At 34.7% G+C, this 24,724-nt stretch overlaps 1 pseudogene across 1 annotated transcript; it reads right to left on the reverse strand.

The window, feature by feature from the left end:
• Nucleotides 1–22,169: 22,169 nt before the first annotated feature.
• On the reverse strand, nt 22,170–23,462 carry LOC149209209 (GDSL esterase/lipase At4g10955-like; annotated as a pseudogene). Its single transcript, XR_016252192.1, has 2 exons — nt 23,348–23,462; nt 22,170–23,220 (listed from the first exon to the last, which is right to left on the reverse strand). The product of XR_016252192.1 is annotated as a GDSL esterase/lipase At4g10955-like (transcript).
• Nucleotides 23,463–24,724: the final 1,262 nt, after the last annotated feature.

Here is a 24,724-nt window from a genome sequence, read left to right on the forward strand (position 1 = left end):
ATGGGGCTCAATTCTTCACTAAGCTAGATCTTTGCTTAGGCTACCACCAATTTCGCATGAAAGAAGTCGACATTCCAAAGACTACTTTCAAAACTCATGAAGGCCATTATGAGTTCCTGGTCATGCCATTCGGTCTTTGTAACGCCCCGTCTACTTTTCAGAGCCTTATGAACCACCTCCTCAAACCATATCTCAGAAAATTTGTCCTTGTTTTCTTCGATGACATTCTCATCTACAGTTACACTTGGGATGCACATCTTCAACATGTAGATCTACTCTTGCAACTGCTCCGCAAGCATAAATTATTTGTCAAGATGTCCAAGCGTTCTTTTGGCATGGAAGAAGTTGAGTATTTGGGCCACATTGTGGGGCGTGAAGGTGTCAGGGTGGACCCCAAAAAGATCCAGGCAATGCAGGATTGGCCTCAACCTAAGACCTTGAAGAGCCTGAGAGGATTTTTGGGTCTCACGGGCTACTATCGCAAATTTTTCCACAATTATGGTCACAATGCAAAACCCCTCACTCAACTCCTCAAGAAAAATTCATTACTTTGGAATGATGAAGCACAACAGGCCTTTACAACTCTAAAAAATGCCATGTGTTCCACTCCAGTCTTAGCACTACTCGACTTCACCAAATATTTTGTCATTGAATGTGATGCTTTGGGTACGGGTATTGGGGCGGTCTTAATGCAGGAAGGTCGACCCTTGGCCTTCACAAGCCAACAACTAAGTGGGAAGAATCTGGGACAATCTACCTATGAGAAGGAAATGATGGCCATCTTACATGCAGTAGATACCTGGTGACCTTACTTATTGGGGCGACATTTCCAAATCTGCACAGACCATCACAGTCTTAAATATTTTTTGGAGCAACACCTATCCTCACCACAACAAAATAAATGGCTTGCCAAAATGCTGGGATATGATTATGAGATCATTTACAAGAAAGGGCGTGAAAATATTGTAGCAGATGCATTATCTCGCCAATTTGAGGAGGAAAGTACCCTGCTTGCAATTTCCCTTCCCATTCTAGAATGGATTGAAGAGGCTCGTAGGGAATGGTTTTCACATCCCTGGCTCTCCCAACTCATTACTCAATTGCAGGCGGATCCAAATTCCACCAAGGGCTACTCGTGGCAGGATGAGATTCTTCGCTACAAGGACAGAGTCGTAATATCACCAACATCCACCCTCAAAAGCTGCATTTTGGCGGAGTTGCACTCATCCCCCACTGCAGGACATTCAGGCTTTCAAAAGACATATGCTCGCACTAGAAGATCATTTTTTTGGACAGGCATGAAAAAGGACATTCTTACTTTTGTAGCGGAATGCAATGTCTGTCAGCACCGCAAAGGGGAGACAGTCAAAGAACCAGGCACACTACAACCATTTCCCATCCTGGCATCAATATGGACGGAGGTTTCTATGGATTTCATTACAGGTCTTCCAAAGTCAGGAAACAAGTCAGTCATCATGGTTGTTGTGGACTGACTTTCTAAGTATGTTCATTTTTGCGCCCTACCCCACCCTTTTACACCGACTTTGGTCACTCAATCTTTCATGGATCAGATCTTCAAATTGCATGGCATGGCCACTTCTATTGTGTCTGATCGTGACCCGATCTTCACCAGTAATTTTTGGCAGGAACTCTTCATGCTACAAGGTACCCAACTAAAACTCAGTACTTCCTATCATCCACAAATGGATGTTCAAACTGAAGCAGTCAACAAATGTCTGGAAACCTATCTTAGGTGTTTCACTTCAGAAAAGCAACATATTTGGGTACAGTGGTTACCTCTAGCTGAATGGTGGTATAACACCAACTATCATGCCACCACCAAAGTGACTCCCTATGAAGTAGTTTATGGTCAACTCCCTCCTTCCCCTACTTCTTATATCAAGGGGTGCTCAAAGGTACAAGAGGTGGATCAACTCCTACAGAACCGCACAACCATGCTCACCCATCTTAGAGAGAATCTTCATCAAGCTCAAAACCGCGTGAAGCAACAGGTAGATCAACATCGCTCATAACGCCAATTTCGAGAAAGGGATCAGGTATTTTTGAGGCTGCAACCATATAAGAAAACATCACTCAAAGACAAGGGTTGTCAAAAACTATCTCCAAAATTCTACGGACCATATCGAGTACTTCAACGCATTGGAGAAGTGGCCTACAAGCTAGCTTTGCCACCCACTACAAAAATCCATCCAGTTTTCCATGTCTCATGCCTCAAGAAAGTGATTGGGAACAATTGCAGAATTCAAACCAGTCTACCTGAATTGGATGAAGAAGGGTCAATCTGGCTCCAACCTGAACAGGTCCTCGACACACGAGAACGACACCTGCATGGCTGCATGATCAAGGAAGTCCTCGTCAAGTGGAAAGACACCTCTTCGGAAGATGCAACCTGGGAACTAGCCACTATTTTTCAGCAGTTTCCGTAGCTTCAGCCTTGAGGAAAAGGCTATTCTTAAGGGGGAGGGCATGTTAGGGTCCCACCTTAACCCCCTTATTTATGTAGTAGGATCAAGTCATAGTTATAGTTAAGTAAAGAGTCAATAAAACCCATATTAATAATTGTAAGTGGTTAACCTGCATTTAATGACGGGACCACAATTAGTTGCAAATGGGCCATGGTATTAGATAGATGGTATTAATAAGAACCATGTTATTGCATGTATGAGTCATATATAAAGGATAGGGACTCCCTACGAGGAGCATCGTGCCTTATTTTGTAATCGAGCTCTGCTCTATTGGAGGTTGCCCCATCGAAGAGGCAAGTGAACATTACTTTCTGAATAATAAAATATCTGTTGTTATTTCTCACTATTCTATGTATATATTTCTGCGCATATTTGGTATTCTTGTATCATCTTGCATGTTAAGAGCATAACAAACTTGAATTTTCTGCGACCAATGATTCTAGCCTTACTGTCATCCCCTAAGAAGACATCACCACAATCATATTTCTCATACTCGCGGAACCACTATCTATGGGGAGTGAATTGAAAGGATGCACCTGAGTCAATCAACCATGCCTCATGATCTACATGTCTATATGAAGAAGAAGCCAAATACACATCCCCACCTTCATTTGAGGTGGTTTTCGCCTCTGCAGAAGGAGCATCATCAGATCCCTTTCCTTTCTTAGGAGCTTTAGATTTACAATCCCTTTTGTAGTGCCCTTCCTTTCCGCATTTCTAGCGCACCTTTAGAGGTTTTCCTGGAGATTTAGATCTCCCTCTAGATTTAGATCTCCCACTTGAGGAATTATTTTTGTTTTTGTTTTGGGACCCTCCTCGTACAGACAAGGAATAACCATTCTGATTCTCCATATTTTTCCATCTCATCTCCTCCGTCAGCAAGGATGAGACTATTTCATCAAACTATAAGGCAGTTGCATTGCTACCTATTGCAACAACCAGACTATCCCACGAATCTGGTAGAGAATACAACAAACTGATACACGTATCTTCATCTAAAATTTTAATATCAACATATAATAATAGGCTTACCACAGTATTAAATGAGTTCAGATGCTCTGTCACTAAGTCTCCATCTTTCATCCTAAGGTTATATATCTTTTTCTATAGGAACAACTTATTCACTAGAGATTTAGATTAGTACAAACTCACTAACTTGTCCCACAAAGCCTTCATTGTAGCTTCCCCTGATACGTTCAACAATATTGAATCCGAGACACATAATCATATTGTGCTTTTTTTCCTTCCGATCCAACTTCTTCTAGTCTTCATCGGACATTTCTGTTGGTTTAGTACTTGGATATACCGCGATCCACTGATCTTTATCCACCAGCAGATCTTCCATATTGAGTTTCCATAACTCAAAACTCCGACAATTAAATTTTTCGATCTCTATATTTCCACTGCTCACCATCTTGTTTCACCACAAGAATCGATCCCGCAAATCTGCCACTGAACAGGGTCTACCACAGGCCTGAGCAAAATCCCTCAGCAGCAAAGGTGTCCCCTTGAAGCAAAAACAACTCTGATACCAAATGTAGGTTTTAACACTGTAAAAAATTACCTGCATATGAATTCTAAAAGCAGAAAATAAATGATGGAGAGAGTATAACACATAAAACAAATATACACAGAGATTTCCATTGGATCCAAAAACCAGGACTACTAGATTGATTTTTCATTATATTCCTTTTAATGTTACAATATATATATATACACATGCCAAAGCATCCATAAACCCCAAACCATTTACCCTGGGTTAGAACATAACTATAGTTCCCTTAACCAGATCTACAAAATACCATGAACTGAAAACCATCGTGCCCAAACCATGTGCAAAATCCATGCACAAAACCATAGGTATGTCTGCCCACCTAATATAGGGTCTAATTTTTTTTTTCCTGGTGCATTACCCTAGACCCTATAGAGGGGGGCTACCGCCCCTCGCTCCGCCCGATGCAATGAATGGTGGGCTCCGCCCCTCGCTCCGCCCGATGCAATGAATGGTGGGCTCCGCCCCCCCTCTAACCCCCTAGCTTAACTACTGGGGCTAGTTATGGAAATAATATAACACAACCCAACAAAAAATATATCCCACGACAAAGCACTTCCTCATAGCCGCAGGGGATACATCAATTAGGACTCTGTAACTGCTTTGCTACTTCAGTTTTCTCTCTCTACTTCTCCTTCCATTTCTCCATTTAGAAAAGTTGATTTTACGTCCATCTGATATACTTTTATCTTCCTTGAACAAGCATAGGCCAAGAACATTTAGATGGCTTCCATTCTGGCAATAGGAGAAAATGTTTCTTCAAAATATATACCTTCAACCTATATATACCCTTTGCAAATCAATCATGCCTTGTTCCTGGTAACTTGTCCATCCTCATTCAACTTATTTATGAAAACCCACTTTGTGCTAATGAAATTCTCGTCCTTTGGTCGTGCAACTAGTTCTCAAGTATCATTATTTTCAATCTAATCAAATTCTTCATTCATAGGTTCTACCCAATGTTCATCACGACTAACCTCTTCAAAGTTGTTAGGCTCAAATGTGGCCAAGAGCGGAATTCAAGTTTTGGAACCCATTTGAAAAATAATAGTGAATTTAAAGCATGAAGATTTCCTTAACCCGACCGACAACAAGCATGACCATTTTATTCGAGCACTCGACAAAATACAATGCTCTACACTAAGGCCACATCCTCAGCCATGAGTCTAACAAAGACTATCATCGTTGCATAATGTTGTCATTGTTTGTAGCCTACCATCCACTAGCTTGAGTTGAAGACATTTGTTGTTGGACACATAATATGCGTAAAGGGATGCATATTATATAGAGTATGTTATAACATAAGGATATTGGGCCCACCTGTAAATTTTATTTTTGGTTTTAAAATTGTATTTTTGTCATATAATTACTAGTTGTGGGTGGCTGACAAGTTATTTGGAGGTTTCCTAGAAGGAGTCAAATTGTAGAAGGTTTAATTCAATACATGGTTCTATATAGTGATTTTGGTCGAATTGAATTATGGATGAAGCACTGACATCAAAATTGAGAGATGGACCTTGTTGAAGTTATTATGATTTTGTTAGATAAATGTGCTAGTGGTTGTATTGTAGAAGATCATTCGAATGAGTGACAACTTCTAGGGTTTGATACTTCATTTCTGGAATTCGTATGTTGAGTTGCATTAAAGATATCATCATTGGAAAGGCTTATGAGAAAATTGTTGTAGCTTGCATATTTCTAGGGCTTGAGAAAATAAAGGTTTGTTGGTTTGAAGACAAACAACATTGCCATTCTATTAATGAGCTACGGTGTGATGTATAGATTGGGCAGAGGCATAATTATTTATAACATAAATGATAAGCAAGAGAAACAACATTACTGTAACCTTTTTCGATCCAACAATGTACATTCCTCAACCTAGACCTTCAATAAAAAAACCACCAAATATCAATAGCACATACCTTGTGACATTATTGACCTCAATAACATTTCACCAAATCTTGTCATTGTGAAAGAAATGGACTACTTGCTTGAGTTGGCTTGAATGATTTCAATAGGTCGGCTTGATTGCACGTGTTGATCACAAGTATAAATATATACCCAATTTATGCTTTAAAAGATGCACAAACAAGCCTTCTAATCCACCGCACTATGCCACTTATAATTATATATGATCTATACTATTTTACTTACTTATTTATGCATCAATGATTGGCCATTAGATAAGAGGAGCTATGGTTTAATATTTCAATAGTTTTAAACCATAGCTTGAGTGTTGTGAGATCCTAAAAAGTTGTCACTATGTAGATTAGCTTATCATTGTAATAGTCCTCGAGTATGGTCAGCTTATTTTCCTTTAAGTTTTGTTCCAAATTGTAGCTAGATCTTTGTAGTCCACTATTTATGCCCAAACTGGTCATAGAAAATAGAGACCTTGATGATGTAAAACACTTTCATAATAGGCCACAATAAACCTCAAATCTTAGAATTTGAATGAAGCCGCATGAAATTTCTTCTAAACTTGGTGATAAGTCTGTTCTCTTTACAATCTTCAGACCTAACAGAGATGACTGCAGGACTCAACAACTATAAGATGTATGTCGAAAATACTTTCAAAGATAACCTTAAATTTTGTCTTTAATAAGGCCGAAAAAAGATCAATTTATTTTAGATTAGTCCGCAACCCTATCTGAAGACTCTTACTTGATATGTTCTTAAATTAATCTGTAAAAAATTTAGATAGCAATATCACATGGAAGGAAGGCTTCTCAACTAGTTCTACGACAAAATTTGATAGCCAAGTGAATTTAGTTCTCCTCATGCAATAGAGTAGGTCAAACAATTCCCATACCCAATATAACAAATACACAATTTGTGAACCATTCAAGTTCCTGACCTCTCGTCTGATGTTTAACGTCTCCAAAAGGGTAGAAAAGATCAAAGATCAATCACAAAAGAAATAAGCTTAATTCTAATTCTTTTTGAGATAAGATGAATCTCCTTTTTATAGATATAGAAGGGCTTCATAAGAGGAAACAATATCCTAATTTGGAGGGAGACATCAAATTTAAAGTTAAAAAAATGATGGAGGTAAAAACCCATTTGAGGGTTTTTGAATTTTGAACTTCACCTACCTTTGGTGCCAAAACGCTCACATGCCCTTGGATTTAAAAAATAATTATTTACGATCAACCTTTTCCCAATATTTTAGTTGTTGGATAAATGCCTCGTTACTTGACTATTTGACTTGACCCAATAAGAGCTTCTACATCATCATCCTTTGAGGTTTTTTTCCAACAAATTAGATCCTTTATATTGAAACAAGGATATCTTCCAAACGTGAGGTCTCTTGTGGTGTGCCACATACCAATGGAATCAGATTGATGAGAAGAATCCATCAAGGATGACCCTGACATGAAACAATATGAATTTCTATGTCATTTTGGTTGACAAAAGGTGGGGCATATCCTGGTGCTGCTTGGGTTGACATCAATGAAAACCACATATCAACATTATTTATTCTCAACACCTTAATTGCCTTCTATCTTTTATTTTCCACAAGAGCCTTAAATTCTTTTATTTTTCTAAAGACTCCATATTTCTTCCTGAGAAAATAAATCCATATATTCCTTGAGAATTCATATATAAATGAGATGTAGTATACAAATTTACCTAGTGATGGGACAAACATAGGTCCAAACACACGATTGTGCACCAATTATAATATTCCCTTTTCCTTTGTAGAACTAAAGGAGAATCTTACCTCATTTTTCTTCCCATAAAAATAATGTTCACAAAAATCAAAATCCATAGAGAAATTAGAGATCCTTTGTAACAACCCCGGGTTAAAAGTTCTTGTAACAAAGGATAATAAAGATAAAATAAGACCAAGGTCATGGGACACATTCCAAGTTGAATGTTGGGAAAAACATTCTAGTGGGTGCCAATGTTGGTTTATTATGTCTAAAGAAATTGACAAAGGAATTGGAAAAAACAAAGAGGCATTAATTGACATTTATTTATGAAAATAAAATAAAATAGGAGAAAAGGGAGATGAAAGGTCACAGGTTTTTGAGAGGAAAATTGAAGGAAAAATAGAGGAAATTGAAGAAAATAGAGGCCTCAATAATAAAAAGGATTATGAGGATCAGTTCACAGCTTTTGTCAGTTTGGCTTTGGAATTAGTGTTATAGAGGGAAGAGCACCAAGAGGAGAAAAAAAGAAATCAAGAAAAAGAAGTCAAAGGAAGGACAAGGAAAGAAAAGGACACGTAAGGTACATTGGATCAAGTAGTTTTGGTAGGACTTTGCAGGTAACAAGTTACATATGTGATTTCCTAGCTAGTGTGTGAATGCATGGTACATGAATTTGTGTATTTGTTTATTTTCTATCATTGGCATGGATTTTTCTAGGTGTGACAGTGGTTTCAACCCTGTCTTGCCATTTTTAGATAGCCATGGTGTGATGGGATTCTTTTCTAGTTGAGCTTTGGATTTTCAGAAGGTTTTGGAACTAAGTGAGGTGGTCTTAGGAAAATTCCCATGGGTTGGGGGTGGAGGTGGTTCTAGAGACAGGAAAATTCCTCAAGGTGTTGGTGAAAAAACTTTGAGGCATCCAAAATTGTTTTGGGAATTCGGATCTCTTGACTGATTTTGGTGAGATCGCGGTAGCTTAAAGGTGGAGGTGGCTTAATGCTTGAGAAGCCCTAGTTTTTTATTTCTTGAGTTCCCACATTCATGCTTGGAATATGGCATGAGGGTGATTGGATGAAAGAGAGATTTGGTTCAACCCAATCTATCGTTGGGTGGTACGTGGAATTCCCTGACTTCGTTGGATTTTTCATATGTTAATAAGAGCTATTTTCCTATTATATTCTATGAGTACTTGTACTTGTTGTTATGTGGCTTTCATGGCTACTCTATCATGATAAATATTCTGGTTATATGTTGGTTATAAGCATGGTTCCATAATAGGTTGTAGATATGACTCTTTTTATGTTTTGATTAGTTGATGAATGGTTAATGAATGCATGGGATAATAAATATTATTGTAACTATTATGAGAGGGAATTAGACCTTCTTCGTGAATCTTAGATAAGTTTCAGACTCCTATGTTCAAATATGCATTCATGACCTGTAGATTACAAGTTCACCATATGTTTTTCGAAACGACTGTCATGGTTAGGCCTGGCTAGGTCATGTTTCTAATTCAAGTTTATATGCTTAGCCTTGTCATTGAGTTACTTATCATTCTTGAAATTATCAAGAAGTTTTGGTAGTGGTATGGAGGCTGTCCTCGAATTGTGGGTCAGATGTCAGGACCGCATGCACTGAACTGAGTAATTTGGGTCATAAACGCATGGAGCAAGGCTTGTGAGTGCGGTTGGAGGCAAACTGCATGCAAGAAATTTCAAGGGTGTGGTTGGGAGTTTAGGTCACTGAAATGAAGTTTCAACTCAAGGATTGACCACCTTGGGTGTTTCTTCAGATCCTGGGTGATCTGTAGTCCCTGTAGTATGTTAGTTTGTGGTCAGTAAGTCTCAGTTGTAGGCCTCACTTCCTTACATGGAGCTAGGAGGCCAATTCATGTCATAGTATCACTTCATTTCACATTTTACCCAGAGGGATTGTAAAATCGGGTAAATGTGGGGTGGGGCATTACATCCTTCTACCATCCCATGACCATGTGGTACTCAAAGGCCCTTCTCTCATATGTGCCCTAATGTTTGATGCCATAACATAGTATTTTCTCTAGAGGATTTAGGAGTTTCTCCTTCTTTAGCTCCACTCTCAACAATAAAGGAACTACTACATCTATTACTAACAATTCTTCCCAAAAAATTATAGAATGTTCCAATGCAAACTCCCCTCAACAATTCTAGTACTCCTTGAATCATCTTGCAAGTATCCTTTTCAAACATTGTTTTCACCTACATCACTCATGTTGCTTATAGATATAACAAAATTGGCCAATTATGGGATATGTAGAACACTACGGAGTGTTCTAATCTTTCAACCATTAGCTTCAACTTGACTTTTCCTTGTCCTACGATTTTGGTTGTCAATTCATCTCCTAAGAAAAAATCACTACCATCATATATTTTATAGTCAAAAAACCACAACCTGTTAAAATTCACATGAAAGGATGCAACTGCATTTACCATCCATGTCTCATGATCCACTTGTGTACTTGAACAATCCAAATACCCATCCCATCCTTCATCTGAAGACATTTTCACTTATGTAAAAAGAGCATCATCACGTCTCTTCCCTTTCTCAACAGTTTTGGATTTACATTCTTTCTTGTAATTCCCCTCTTTCCCACATATCCAACATACCTTTACGAATTTTCCTAGATATTTATATCTTCCTCTAGATTAAGATCCCCGACTTGACGACTTATTTTTATTTCTATTTTGGGAGTGTCATATTATAGAAAAGGCACGTGTTATGGATTTCCATACTTTTTTGTCTCATCTCCTCTGATAAACATGATGAAATTATATTGTTGAAACTTAAAGTAGTTGCATTACTACCTATGTAAACAACCAAACTATCCAAAAGTCTCATAGATAACACAACAAATTGATACACTTATATTGATATGGAATCTTATTATCAACAAATAATTGCAAACATACCATGGTATTGAAGGCGTTTAGATGCTCTGTCATTGATTCTGTTAAATTATAGCAAGAAAATACTTCATTTTACTTATGCCTTAGTCAAATGGAGAAATTTGAATTTCCACATTAGCAGGATGACTTGAGTTGCAATTAGTAGGAGTGACATGGCCAAGTCACTTAGTTAAGTCAATCAATTTGAGTTTGTAGGAAAGAAGTAGAGTTGTGCATGAGTTGATTGTTAAGATATAGCAATATAGTGGAGTTATATTTAGTGAAACTTGGTTATCTGAGATCTATTCTAGAATATAGTCACCATGAGTTCAATTGAGTAGTTGTAACTATTGTTAACTCACTGATCTCTTAGTTAACTAGTCAATTTACTAAAAATATCCCTAGTCATGCATGTAATTTGAATTACCTAGTTGAGTGGAGGGAAAAGGAATAATGTATTTATTGTTTTATATTGTTGAGTGTACAAAGTTTTCATTGAGAAGGTGATCCATTTATCTTAGGAACTGTGAAAGGAAAGAGGGGCTCTTCCTATTTTTTAGGAGCAGGAATTGCACAAGGAAATAGGAGCAAGCATGAAGCCTATTTTGGCTAATTATTGTCCAGATGAATAATTACCCCCAACTTGTGATTTGATGATCTAGAGAAGCTCTTAGACCATTCCAACCTCCTCTTTTCCTTACTGCAAAACATATTAGAATTAGTGTTTTTAAATCACAAGCATTTTACAAGTTAGTTTTATGATTTTCAATAAAATGTAAAGTAGATCAATGATACATGCAAGTATGTTAGCGATATGATGAAATGTGAAAAATACAATAGCTTCACTTCTCTAACTAGACTAGCCCTTTTCCTCATATAATGTTAATTAGCATCTACAAGTTGAATGAATGGCATTTTCACTTTCATAGTTAAAATTAGTTTCATCAGAAGTTTTCACTATAGTTAAGTTGGAGGAATGGTATCTAAACACCTTAATCTAATGTGACTAAGGGTGGCATGAGTAGAACCTAACCTACTATGCATACATCACTGTCACCTCTAATTTTGTATGAACTTCAGGTTGATAATTTAAGTTGAGGAGCCCTTGGGAGTTACAACACTCTTGGTGCAATACCAGGGCTCACCAATCTTCAGATAACTCTACACGTGAATAGGCATATTTTTTGTTTTACAATCATTCATATTAAACTTCTACAATACTGTCTTGACATACTTTCTTTGATTTAACTAGAGTTTCCTATTCACTCGATATCTTCTAAATGCCCAAAATAAAAGTTGTAGCACTGATATTCTTCATGTCAAATTTAGAGGACATCTGAGTTTTGACATCATGGATGATTTCCCTGTCATTTCTAATTAGCAACGTATCATCCACTTACAAGACCAAATACATTATAATATGTTCACCAACTAATTTTAAATATCCACAGTGATCCACTTTGTTCATTGTGAAGCCAAGTCCAATATATAAGTATACATTTTTATACCACATCCTTGTTGATTGCTTTAACCCATATAGGAACTTTTTCGACCTACACACTAAATATTTTTTTTTCACTTCACTACAAACCCTTTCGACTTCTTCATGCATATTTCTTCTTCCATATCCCCATGTAGGAATGATGTATTTTACATCCATCTATTCTACTTCAAAATCAATATTAACAACTGAGATTAACTTGGAAATATGAGAAAATATCTCACCAAATTCAATTCCCTCTACTTGGGAATAACCTCATTAGAGGAAATTTCAACCTAAAACTAGCCTCCTAAGGAAAAATAATAGTTAAAATAATAGAATAAGAGTTATGAATTTTGGATGGAAAATAAGAAATCTATTTTTTTTTTGTTGTATTTTTGGCTTATCTCCTTATAGGTTTACTCAAATTTCAAGTATAGACACTTGTTGGGTGCGAAGCTAAATTCCACATCCAACGAGTACCCATCATGCATGCTTTTAAGAAGACCCACATTGATAAAAATTGAAGATATATTAGAAAACATGTTTAACACACTTTTTAATGTATCTTCAATTTTTATGAATGTGTGTCTTCTCAAAAGTATGCATATCGCTGGATGTGGAATTTAATTCCTCATACAACGAGTGTCTACACTTGAAATTTGAGTAAACCTATAAGGAAATAAGTCAAAAATACAGTTAAAAATGTATTTTTTCTTCTTTTCCCTCAAATATTTACATGTACCTCTTTTTAAATTTAAAGGATTTCAATTGGTTTACATATTATGCCATGGAATTTACATGAAAATTTCATGGGCACTTCGAGGCTAAAATTTCCTCTAATGTTTACTACTAACCAAGATTTGTACTTCTCCACTCTACCGTCTACATGCAACTTCTTCTTAGACAACCATTTGTTGTTAATGGGATTTCTCCAACCACCAACTCCACTAAATTCAAAGCCTCATTATGGTCCAAGGATGCCATTTCTTCCACTATGGCCCTTTTCCAAAGTCTTCCATCCTCTGAATCAATGCTTCCATAATAGTTTTATGATAATCATCAATAATAAAAAAGTAATTTTTGAATGGAAATTAGGTGGATTATACCTTTCCAACTTCTTGCCGATCTAATCTCGTCAATGCTAGAGTATGTCGTTCTTATTATTCTAATTCTTGTTCTTTTGTAGAGTCTGATTCATCATCTTTCAATTGAAACTCTCTCTTTTCTGGTTCATTCTCTCTTGGTAGAACTTCTTATTTGACATTGATTTGATTTCTCTAAATATCCCATCTCTACTAGTTATACACAACCTTCTTAGTTTCTAGGTTTCAAAGATTATAACCTTTTAAACCATCTTTATATACAATAAAGATATACTTTTCAACTTTCTTTTCCAACTTACTTGTATTCTCATTTGGAACATGTACATAAGAATCATAGCCAAATACTCTGAGATGTTTAAGATATGTTCTTTTTACTAGTCCATACCTCCTGTAGAGTCTTACCATCTAATGCTGATGATGATGGTATATTTATTGGGTAGTAAGCAGCGTCCATTGCTTCAACCCAAAAGTCTTGTCCTAACTTAACACCACTGAGCATGCTCCTTAATATCCCCATCAATGTCTCATTCATTTTTTTTGTAGACTTAGGTTTATATGGAGTAGTCTTTTTCCATGGTATATTGCTATTCTTACAAAATTCTTTGAATTTATTCTCACATAATTATCCACAATTATCTATTAGAAATAGTGAGAGGGGGGTAAGTAATATTTCTCTTCAATTAGTAATTTTAACTCCACATAGAATTGATTATCATTAACATTAGATAAAAATAATTAAACATCACATAAACAATAAACAACACCATTAAATAATGCACAAACATCAAGACAATAGACAAAAAAAAATTAGGTGGAAACCCTTTGGGACAAAAACCACTGAATGCTTCTTAGTATTTTTCTTCAATAAAATTTACATCAATAAGAAGCTTCAATTTCCATCATTTCCGGCTACAACTGAGGGAGGCTCAAACCCCTTGGTCTAAAGGCTACGAACTAGAGATATGCACCAACATGTTGTTTACCATCTACTATTGGATGGATGCTCCAATGCCTAAGTTTACAGGCTCTGACCTAAAGGAGGCACAGACTCCCTGATTCACCAACTGTTAATGGAGGGATGCTACAATACCATGCACATGATCTAACCTTCCCTAGCATCGCCTTGTCACCCTAAAGTATTCTTAGGATCCGTTCTGAAGGAGATTCCACCCTCCTACCCCGCACCACCCTAAAAACCTACTCAACACGCTGCCACTTGCCCTAAAGGCTCAAACATTCAGCTCACCACGACAAACCACATTTCAAAATTTTCAGACTGGATCCACTTGCACTTAAAATCAATATAGGAAATTATAATACAAGAGAATTGTAACACAAATTCTCTGAACCAAATATGCCGTTGCTTAATCTTCACATCAAACTTTAATGTCAACATCAACTGCCATAAACAATTTTGCCTCTGCCCGATCTGCACATCAATCCCTAGCTTATTAATCTAATGGAAACATTGTTTGTCTTCAAACCAAAAAACCTTTCTGTGCTCAAACCCTAGAGATATTCAAGCTACATCAATATGCACATAAACCTTTCCCCTCATGATATATTTATTAAAACTTAACATACAAATTCCAACAATAAAATATCAAATCCTAGAAGATATAACTCATTAGAATGATCTTCCGCAATACAACCACTGACACATTTATCTAACAAAATCATAATAACTTCAACAAGGTTCGTCTCTCAATTTCGATATCAATACTTCTTCCAGAATTCAATTCGACCAAAATCACTATATAGAACTATGTATTGAATTAAACCTTCTACCATTTGACTTCTTCTAGGAAACCTCCAACTACCCACGAATACTAATTATGTGAAAAAAATACAAACTTTAAACTAATTTTTTTTTAATCGTCCTTCACAAAAAACCAAAAGCTCATTGCCATCATTAAGCACGGTCAAGGTCAATTAAAGTATCATCGCGACAATCGGCCATTAAAAGAATTAAGCAGGGTCAAGGTCAATTAAAGTATCATCATTTTCCAAAAGGATTCCCATAAACCAACGACAAAATGTATTTTTGTATTGCGTATTCAGTGACGTAGTAGTATAGATCATCCAATGTCGTCACCGCGTAAGTCGTTGTGCCCACTATTTCCTTTTTCACATCCTAAGCAACTAAACTTTGAATATGCCGCATTTCACTTATCCAGTATGCTGAACTTTATTTGACTAATAAACGTATCCTTCTGAATTTGAATATATTACCGAAATAACCAGTTGCACCGTGATAGTTGTTTCCGTTCTGCGCAGCATTAAGAAGAAAGTGGCCGTACAAGATAAGGGTTTTATGGTGTTTGATCTAAAAATTTTATTGAAAAAATAAGGGTTTTATGGTGTTTCAAATTTTGCAATATTTTTTAGGATAAGATCATTTTTATAATTGATTCTTATTCTCAAATCTCTTCAGTGAGTTTTAACCCAGAAGTTCAATGAAAATTAAATTTTATATAAATCAATTAATATAAACTTTATCAATACAAAAAAATTTAACATTTGAAAAATTGTTTATTAATCTACATGTCTATGCTCTGCAATACCTAATCTCTAAAATCACAACCAACACTAAAAATTATTAAAATAAGTTTCACTTCTCTAAGCTATAGAATGAGCTTCAAAAATACTAAAAACAATGAAGTTCCAACCTATTTCCTAAATAGCACAATTTATTTCCAAAAAATTAATTTTGAATATCAAATTCAAATCACTCAAAAATATTCTACCTTTATAAATCATATCATTTGATATTATAGTATCGTAATTCCACTTAAATATATTATATTATCTTAATTTCATGTAAGTTTGTATGTACACATCAATATTCATATTTTACATAAATACTATGCAATTATAATTTTTTTTGTATATATATATATATATATATATATATATTATTATATTTTTACTATAGTACTATATATTATTGAGAGCAATGAGAACATTCTCACTTAACATAATAGGTAACTTTGTACAAACAATTACTACTATTTTACCAAGTAAAACAACAATTTCATAAGTGCCACAAAGTTCAGTTTAAAAACGTGTCTCTATAGACTTGCACCCAATTCATTGGGACACAAAACTTGTGCCTTTACCTCTCGTACTAAATTCCTTTGACTATAATATAATATTATTAATATTTTTTTATTAATATTAATTTAAATTTTCTCACTTTCATTTTTATAATTTAAAAATACAATGATTTTGAAATATTTAAATATTTTATTAAATAGGTTATAGAATAATTTAAAACAAAAATATTTATCATTATATCTGAATTTTATTTTGAAATATTTTATTAAATAAATTATTTAATAATAAAAAGCAAAAATATTTATCATTATATCTATATTTTAAAATGTTTTATTAAAACAAATTATATAAAAATATTTATAAAACTATTTAACCAAATAAAAAAAATTTATTACTTCTCTTAGCATATAATTCCTTATAGTTTCTTAATTTTGCATATGCTCTCAAATTGAGTGGATAATATATCACTTTTTGTCGTGGGGATAATATATCAATTTTATAGTTTCTTAATTCATATGCTCTCAAATTGAGTGAATAATATCTCACTTTTGTTTAACTTGAGAAGTGATAAATTATAAGTGATGATAAGTATTTGAGAAATGACAAATTACAAGTGATGATAAGTATCGTCATATTATAGTGATATGAAATCATCTGATTTCAATTTGAATTTAATTTTGTTTTTCAGATTTGAATTTATTTATTTATTTTAAATAATATTTATTTAAGAAGTTATCTGATTTTAATTTTAATTTAATTTTATTTTTCAGATTTGAATTTATTTATTTATTTTAAATGATATTTATTTTATTTATATATAAATTAGTGTTTGGATTTTAGTAAATATATTAATATAAAATTATTTGATTTTGATTTGAATTTAAGTTGTTTGTTTGTTATTTTGTTATTAATTTTTTTTCCCTTTCATATTTGATTTTTTTTTTTAAATCATATTTTTATATTTATATAAAATTTGTGTTTGGATTTTAATAAATATATTAAATATAAAATTTGTGTTTGGATTTTAGTAAATATATTAAATATATTAAGAAGTACATAGTTATATTTTTAAATTTTTTTGGTCTTTTATTTTATTTTATTTTTAATTTTTCAAAATTGCAAAAAAAATTTTAAATCATATTTTTATATTTATATAAAATTTGTGTTTGGATTTTAGTAAATATATTAAATATATTAAGAAGTATATAGTTATATTTTTAAATTTTTTTGGTCCTTTATTTTTTTTTTTTAATTTTTCAAAATTGCAAATTTTTTAGAAAATTTTTAAAGTGGACAACAAAGAAGTTAGATTTTATAGGTATATATTTTATAAAATTAATCCACCAAAAAACAAATATTATATGTCATACTACTACAGATTGATAATGCAATTCTTGATAATTGTGCAATGATTATTCATTTAGTTCTAAGGAATAGAAGAGAACTTGATCATTGGATTTTTAAATCTCCCAATCTTAATTTACACCCTTTATTAGTCCCTGCGTGGGACTAATAGCAATCGATCTATCGTTGACCATACATTAACCGGTCTTTTGACCAAAAAAAATTGTGCACTATCAAAGTTTAACCAAAGTTTATCTTTCCAAATATCGGTGTAAGAAATTTATAACCAAAGTTGTGAATGGGAGGTCTTATTGCAGGCTTCACGTGCCCCGATGTTAAAATGAAATTCCGGTGTAATCTTTTTATCCAAACTTTTCATTTGAAATGAAATTCCGGTGTAATCTTTTTATCCAAACTTTTCATTTGATTATCCGGTGTAATAGCTTTATCCAAAGTTTCCAAGCATGAGGTTTTTCAAATTTTGTTAAAAGTTTTTTTCCAATCCAGAATGTTTGCAACCATTCAATAAATGCGCATGAGGGTTTTCAAACTTTGGATACAGGATGCAGTGAGTTATGCAACCTCGCAATAAGACCTTCAAATTCAAACTTTGCATAAAAGTAGTTTTGGGATATAAAACATTGGTTAAATAGAGCATATGGAAATGGTCAACGCAAATTAATATTTTGCATGGCATTAGCCACTTGTTTTCAGTTGGCCACTTGTATTCTGTTGTTCTTCAATTCTAAATGCTATATGGCAGCGTGCTCACCCTTTTGCAGATTTCTCAAATACTATATGGCAGTCGGCATACCTGTCTTTCCCTTTCTCAAATACTATATGGCAGTCGGCATACCTGTCTTTCCCTTCCCCTTTTTCATTTTACTGCAGGAGGCATTACCATTTTTTCCATTTTGCTACAGGAGGCATTAGATTGGCTCCTTCAGAAGTCCGAAGAAAACTGCTTCTTCTGAAGTCTAAACAAAGCTGCAAAGCAATCTCAAACATATCATTCACAGGTGTGCATACTTAAATTATTCACAGGATTCACAATCTTAAATCTATGCCCATTCTATTCATTATCATCGTTTATCTGAAAACTTTAAAATATTAGTGTTCGCTTCTATCAAAAGCGATTCGAGGAGTGTCTCTGTTTGCAAAAGATTATGAGTAAATATTTCTGGATTGGGAAGTATCAACAGTGAAAACGAAATGTATATATATCTGTATCTGTTTCTGCATAATTTCCGCATTATCATAGCCTGTATCTGCATTCACCGTTCATAGGCATTACCCGTAGGCATTCACTGTGCATAACCTTGCGCGCAGACGAAACTGAGGTACGAGGGTGAGGAGCGTTAAGCAGACTAAAATGAAATATAATTTTTCTCGCTACAATTTCTAAGTTTAAAAAATATATAAATATAAAATAAAAGCAAAAATAAAAAGAAATTAAAAATTACATTAAAAAAATATGAAAGTAAAGATAAAAATGACTTTGGATTAAGATTTAACGACCTTTTACATTTCATAAGATGATTTGGTGATTTTGACGGAAATGTTGATTTTGCTTGCAATAATTGCAAAGCTTATGAATATTAGCTATTCACCAGTGGAATCTATGGAGGAACGTGACTGTCATCTATGAAAACCGCTGGTTGCCGTGCGGCGGATACCTTTTCCGGTTTTTAGTTTTTTCCAAGTTATCATGCGGTGAATAGAGTTTTGCGACATTTTGAAGGAAGGTTTGGTACGCGAATTTTTTCTCTTTTATATTGTTTAATTATTTTATATTTTGGGATTCTTTTACTGTGAAATATACTTATTTTATATTTTGGGATTCTTTTACCGTGAAATATATTGAGATAATAGTCTTTTATTATTTAAAATGGGTGTTGTTTATTAAGGTGTCTGTAAAATTATTTTTCACCCTAATTTATTTTTTTTATTTTTTTGGGAAAATCAAATTTAAATTGTTTTTTATAGTGAAATGATTAAGCATCATTAAAAATTATAGAGGCATTACAACTTAAATTTTCCAAAATTTTTACCAAATTTTACTCAAATCTTACTTAAATTTCCAATATTTTCTAAATAAAATTTACCTCTTTAAACTAATTTTTTTAAATATATTTCTAATACAAATAAATTTATCCGTTGAAAAAATTCTCAGAATACTTGAATTATGTCTATCGCATCCTGACTACTACATTTCAGACCAATTTAATTATATATAAAAACACAACCGAGACCAACGCTCCAAACCATTGAAACAATATTCTCTGACCATTTCTCTTTACTATTTTTGAATTTGTAGTAGGTTGAATTGAGGTCTGCAACATTTCGAGGGCGATGGCAGGTACGAAGAACAAAGTATTCCGTTTATCAATATTATTTGAGAATCTATTTAGTCCAGTGTAAGATAATAAAGTCAAAAATATATTCAGAGTACATCATTAACTTGATAGCGGAACTTGATAGCGGGGACTTCGATAAAAAGTGATTGGTGACTTGTTAAGGTATTTTTTTACATAAAGTCTCACTAATATAAGCTCAATTAAGTAAAATCCATGGTTTCTTCCTTATCTGCAATATTCCCACCCAAACATTTCGGGAGGTTTCTGTTAACATGTCGTATTACTTACTCTTATTGATGTGCTAATGTTTTGGTTATTTGGTTTATATGGTTCATAGTAGTTTTATCAAATCTTTTGAAAGGTGGCCGTTCACGGTTTAAGCAGGTTTTCCATGCAACAAGGAACGTGGCTTGCATCCAAGCCCATATGTCATCCAATTGTTTCTTGCTTGGGCATATATTTATTGTTTAAAAGGTGGTTTTTCATGCAGGGAACGTGGCAACGAGGCTCTCTAAAAAGTTAATGAATTCGTTGTTCATTCTAAAATACACGAATTTGATATTTATAATGCAGAATTATTTTTTTAATTTTGTAACTTATTCGAAAAGTCTATTGAAAGCTCTTAAAAAAGAAAGGGCAGCATTGATTTCTTTCGTTGTCTTCATTTAAGCCTATAGCATACACATAATATCTAATTCTTTTAACTTCTCTGCATCACAGTCTCCAACGTTTCTGAATAAAGACCTCCGGGAAAGAGCTGTAGTTTCTCTGGGCTCTCTTCCAAGGACAGAATCAATAGTTCCCAAATTCTCCAGAGAACAAATTACACACTGAAGTTGTTTTATCCTAGAAAGCGTGACTGTTATGTGAATGAGCAAAGTTGGTTTAGATCTGAAACATGAGTACTTAAAAGATTAAGTTTATGAAACGATCAATACCCTAAACATTCAACTTCTATAACATATTAAATTGATACAACAATATATGGAATAACTGGATTATTAAACTACATTTATTAAGATTTGTAATATAAAGATTTAAAATATTTAGTCTACATAAATAAAAACTACTTAATAAAAAATAACAAAAAAATTATATATCACAAATATTATATAAAATTTCCAAAATCAAAAAAATATATATCTAATTCGCCATAATTACACTTATATAAAAATAAAAGTTCATCAACTTTTTCTATTTCATTTGAAAAATACACCCATGTTCATTTTGAAATATTAAATTATATAATTTGTATTTAATAATTAAACTTGTCCAACACACTGGGCCTTGTTTTATGACTCCTTGTTTTATTACACATTCAAGTGAATTATGCGATTGTGTGATTGTTTGAATTATGCGATTGTGTGATTGTTTTCTCTGTTATGGAATAAGATGTCTTTGTGATAGTCTTCTATGAACGCATTAAATTAATATGAAAATTGTATTTCCTTTGAAATTCGATTAAGTGAATTATACGATTGTGTGATGCAGAGAGCAAGATCTTTCAACACCATGCAGACAGAAAGATCTTTCAGGTAAAGTAGCAAGTTTGTTCAGGTAAAGCACGTTTTTAGCGAAACATGAGCGTTTGTATTGTGTTGTTGTGGCAGACCCCGACAAGGACTACCCGCTAGATGCAACACTTGTTAACACATAAGTCTACATCCCTTCACCAAATTCTGAATAAGGAGGAGGAAGTGTTCCAAAACTGAATCCCCTCATAAAAATATAAGCTTAAGTTTTGTTGTTTACCTAAAAATTCTAAACCTCATAAATACCCTAAAACTTTAACTTAGTAGATACCATAAATTTCGTAGGAACAATAAAGCATCCCTACCCTCATGCCATGTCTTAAAATTATTTTTATATTTATTTTTATCAAAAATAAAAACTATAATAATAAATAATTAAATTAATTTAATAACTAAACTCTGGATTTTGATGCATCATTCTTGCTATTTATTCTTTAAAATTGATTATTTTTTCCATTTTTATTTTAAAGATAAACCACATTAATTAATTCAACTAAATTTTAATAATACTCATTAATACACAAACATTATTATTTAAAATAAAATAAGCAGAACAAAAAAGATAAATACAATAAGCGAACCTACTTGGAAAGGAAGCCTGACTTCAATATTACAATTTACTTATTAAGTACAGAAGTCGAATTATAATTACATACAAGTGTCTTACATTCCGATTAATTTTCTGCAAACGGACAAGACTGTAAATTTCTGACGTTTTAATGCTATACTAAAACTATACCGATGGTGTTCAGCGATATTTCATTCCACTAGAAAGCCGAACATTATCTACATTCACTGGGAAAAAGGCTAATCCGCTTACAGTCAGCTATGAGTTCGGGAGCCCACCATTGAGCAATCTTGTGAACCAACCATGGATCAGTCCAGTGCGCGTTTTTCAGATCCGTCGCCGGGACCGAATTAACCGTGAGCGTCGCAGACGGAATGAAATGCGCCACCTTTGAATCAATGCCAATGGCGGACAGAAGCATGTGCTTAATCGAAACCGGCATACTCTGCGTTTGATTGAAATACTCAACATAGCCTGAAGATATCTTGTCATTTTGATTAACATAGAGGCAGGGAAACCAGCCGTGCAGAGCGATAAACGCTTTATCTGACTCGCTCAGGCTGCGTTCGTCCATGCCCCTCTTGCCATTGGCGACCGCGTAATTCAACAAGAACTGGCAGATTTTGCTCAAATCGGCTTTTATTTTTTGAGGGAGAGCGGAAAAGAGCGAAGGGAACGGCGGATTGAAAAGGTGGGCCTCCAGGGAATGCCCGTCCTCCACCATGTGTCTTCCCACCAACATTCCGATGGCGGCACCGAGGGAATGCCCGGCGATCCACACGTTCTTGGCACCGTGGGCGCACACATAGTTGTGGACGAGATTGAGAGCCTGTTGGAAACGAGTTGTCTTGTGGAGTCCGTTTCTGAGGATGTGTAGATTGAGGTTCATGTCTCTGAGGAAGGACTCGGGGGTGTGGTTATTTGTTCCTCTGAAAGCCACCACAATCTCGGGCACGTCGGGGCGACGGACCTGCCCGCTCCACTTGAACACGGCACCCACGATGGTCATGCCCTCGTTGGCTTTCTCGACGAGCTGGAAATTGAAGAAGCTCCACCACTTCTCCGTCCTGCCCCAGCCTGCCCGCCTGCCGATCGAATTCTAGGATCTGCACTGCCCTCACTAGACTGGCCGCTATGCATCGCCTGTGATTCGGATCTGACCTGCAGAACAAGAAATGATCGAAAGCAGTCAAACTAAAAAAGTTGCCACCGACTCTAAAAAGCTGATGAAATAGAGAACATGATTTTGGGGCAAGCATCGCAGTGGTGTGATTATTGATGTTGTTACCAGTCGATGTTAGTGAGGTGGCAAGGCCCTGAAATTTCGAAGATCTGGCGCTCGCTTACCATTTGTTTTTGGCGCTCCCGGCATTAAACTCAGAGAGTCTGTGGCACCAGAGAGATTAATATAGATTAACGAATTTATGTTTTGGAATTATGATTTAAAAAGTTTCTTTGCTCGGAATGGAATCTTGCAAATAATTTAGATTTCTTTGGACGAGTCCGGATGATGCTTCACGTGCTTCGATTTTGACAAGTCTGTATGATGCACAGTAGAGATGCCATTCTTCTTTTCCGAATTCGAGCAATCCTGCCAGGTTCGTCAAGTGTACAATTAAAGCAATTAAAAATTCCCACATCTGAGAGACGAACTATATGTCTGTATTACGTAACCAAAGACCAAGGGGCATGCATCATCTACCAGTCTGCAAATGTCGTCACCTTTACATTCTGCGCTTTATTATATTCCATTCTCTTATTTTCATTTCGGAAGCAACTACACTTTAGATACGTTGTACTTCCAATATGCCGCACCTTACTGGACCAATAATATTATCCATTGCAATGTATTGGCCGAATAATCTGTAGCACCAATGGGCCTTAACAGATACGCTGCACTTTATTGAACCAATGGTTTTATCCACTTCAATATATTGGTCGAATAATCTGTCGCAGCAGTGGGCCTTGGAATACATTCCTCTTACATGGTAAGCAGCGTATGGGTAAAAGCTAAATGTAATGGCTAGTAATCGAAATGATTTTTTTAACATTGGTCGGTATTACATGTAAATTAAAGTTTTTAAGCTTTGAAATTTTTGCAGTTTATGAAATTTCTGTATTAGTTTTCAAGGACCAATCAGCCTAATCATTATTTTATTTAGCTTTATGAGAGCAAAGCTCAGGATAAGAATAGATAACGAAAAACAAATTGAAACAATTAGAAACTGAAATAAACTAATGCTAGTATTAAATCTCAAACATTTTATGTTAATCAAACTATATTCTCCATCACTACATGTACTCTTGCCATCGCTCTTTTAAGGCTTCAGAATCAGAACTTCATATGCCTATGCCATCGGTGGATCGGTTCATCGATTGGTAGGACCTAGGGGTACAAGTGCAGGCAAAATCTACTGGATCGATTGCCTCATTAACAACTTAATCGATCGAGTCAACAAAATCAACAACATTCACTGACTCTGCCCTACCCTTCCCTACGCTTCTATGCTGGAGGATCTGAAACCAAAGACTCTGTTACTGCTTTTGGGTGAACTAGTTCAAGGCCAATGCCTCGATCTCAATCTACTGACCAACAAAATCATGGCTATAACAAATGCATTCAATGGGGATGGAAAGTAGAAGGATGGGTAGTACATGCACCATG

Source organism: Pinus tabuliformis, chromosome 1_2 (assembly GCF_031772625.1).
Source record: "Pinus tabuliformis cultivar Carrire ecotype Pingquan chromosome 1_2, CPIR1, whole genome shotgun sequence".
In the NCBI taxonomy this organism is placed as follows: domain Eukaryota; kingdom Viridiplantae; phylum Streptophyta; class Pinopsida; order Pinales; family Pinaceae; genus Pinus; species Pinus tabuliformis.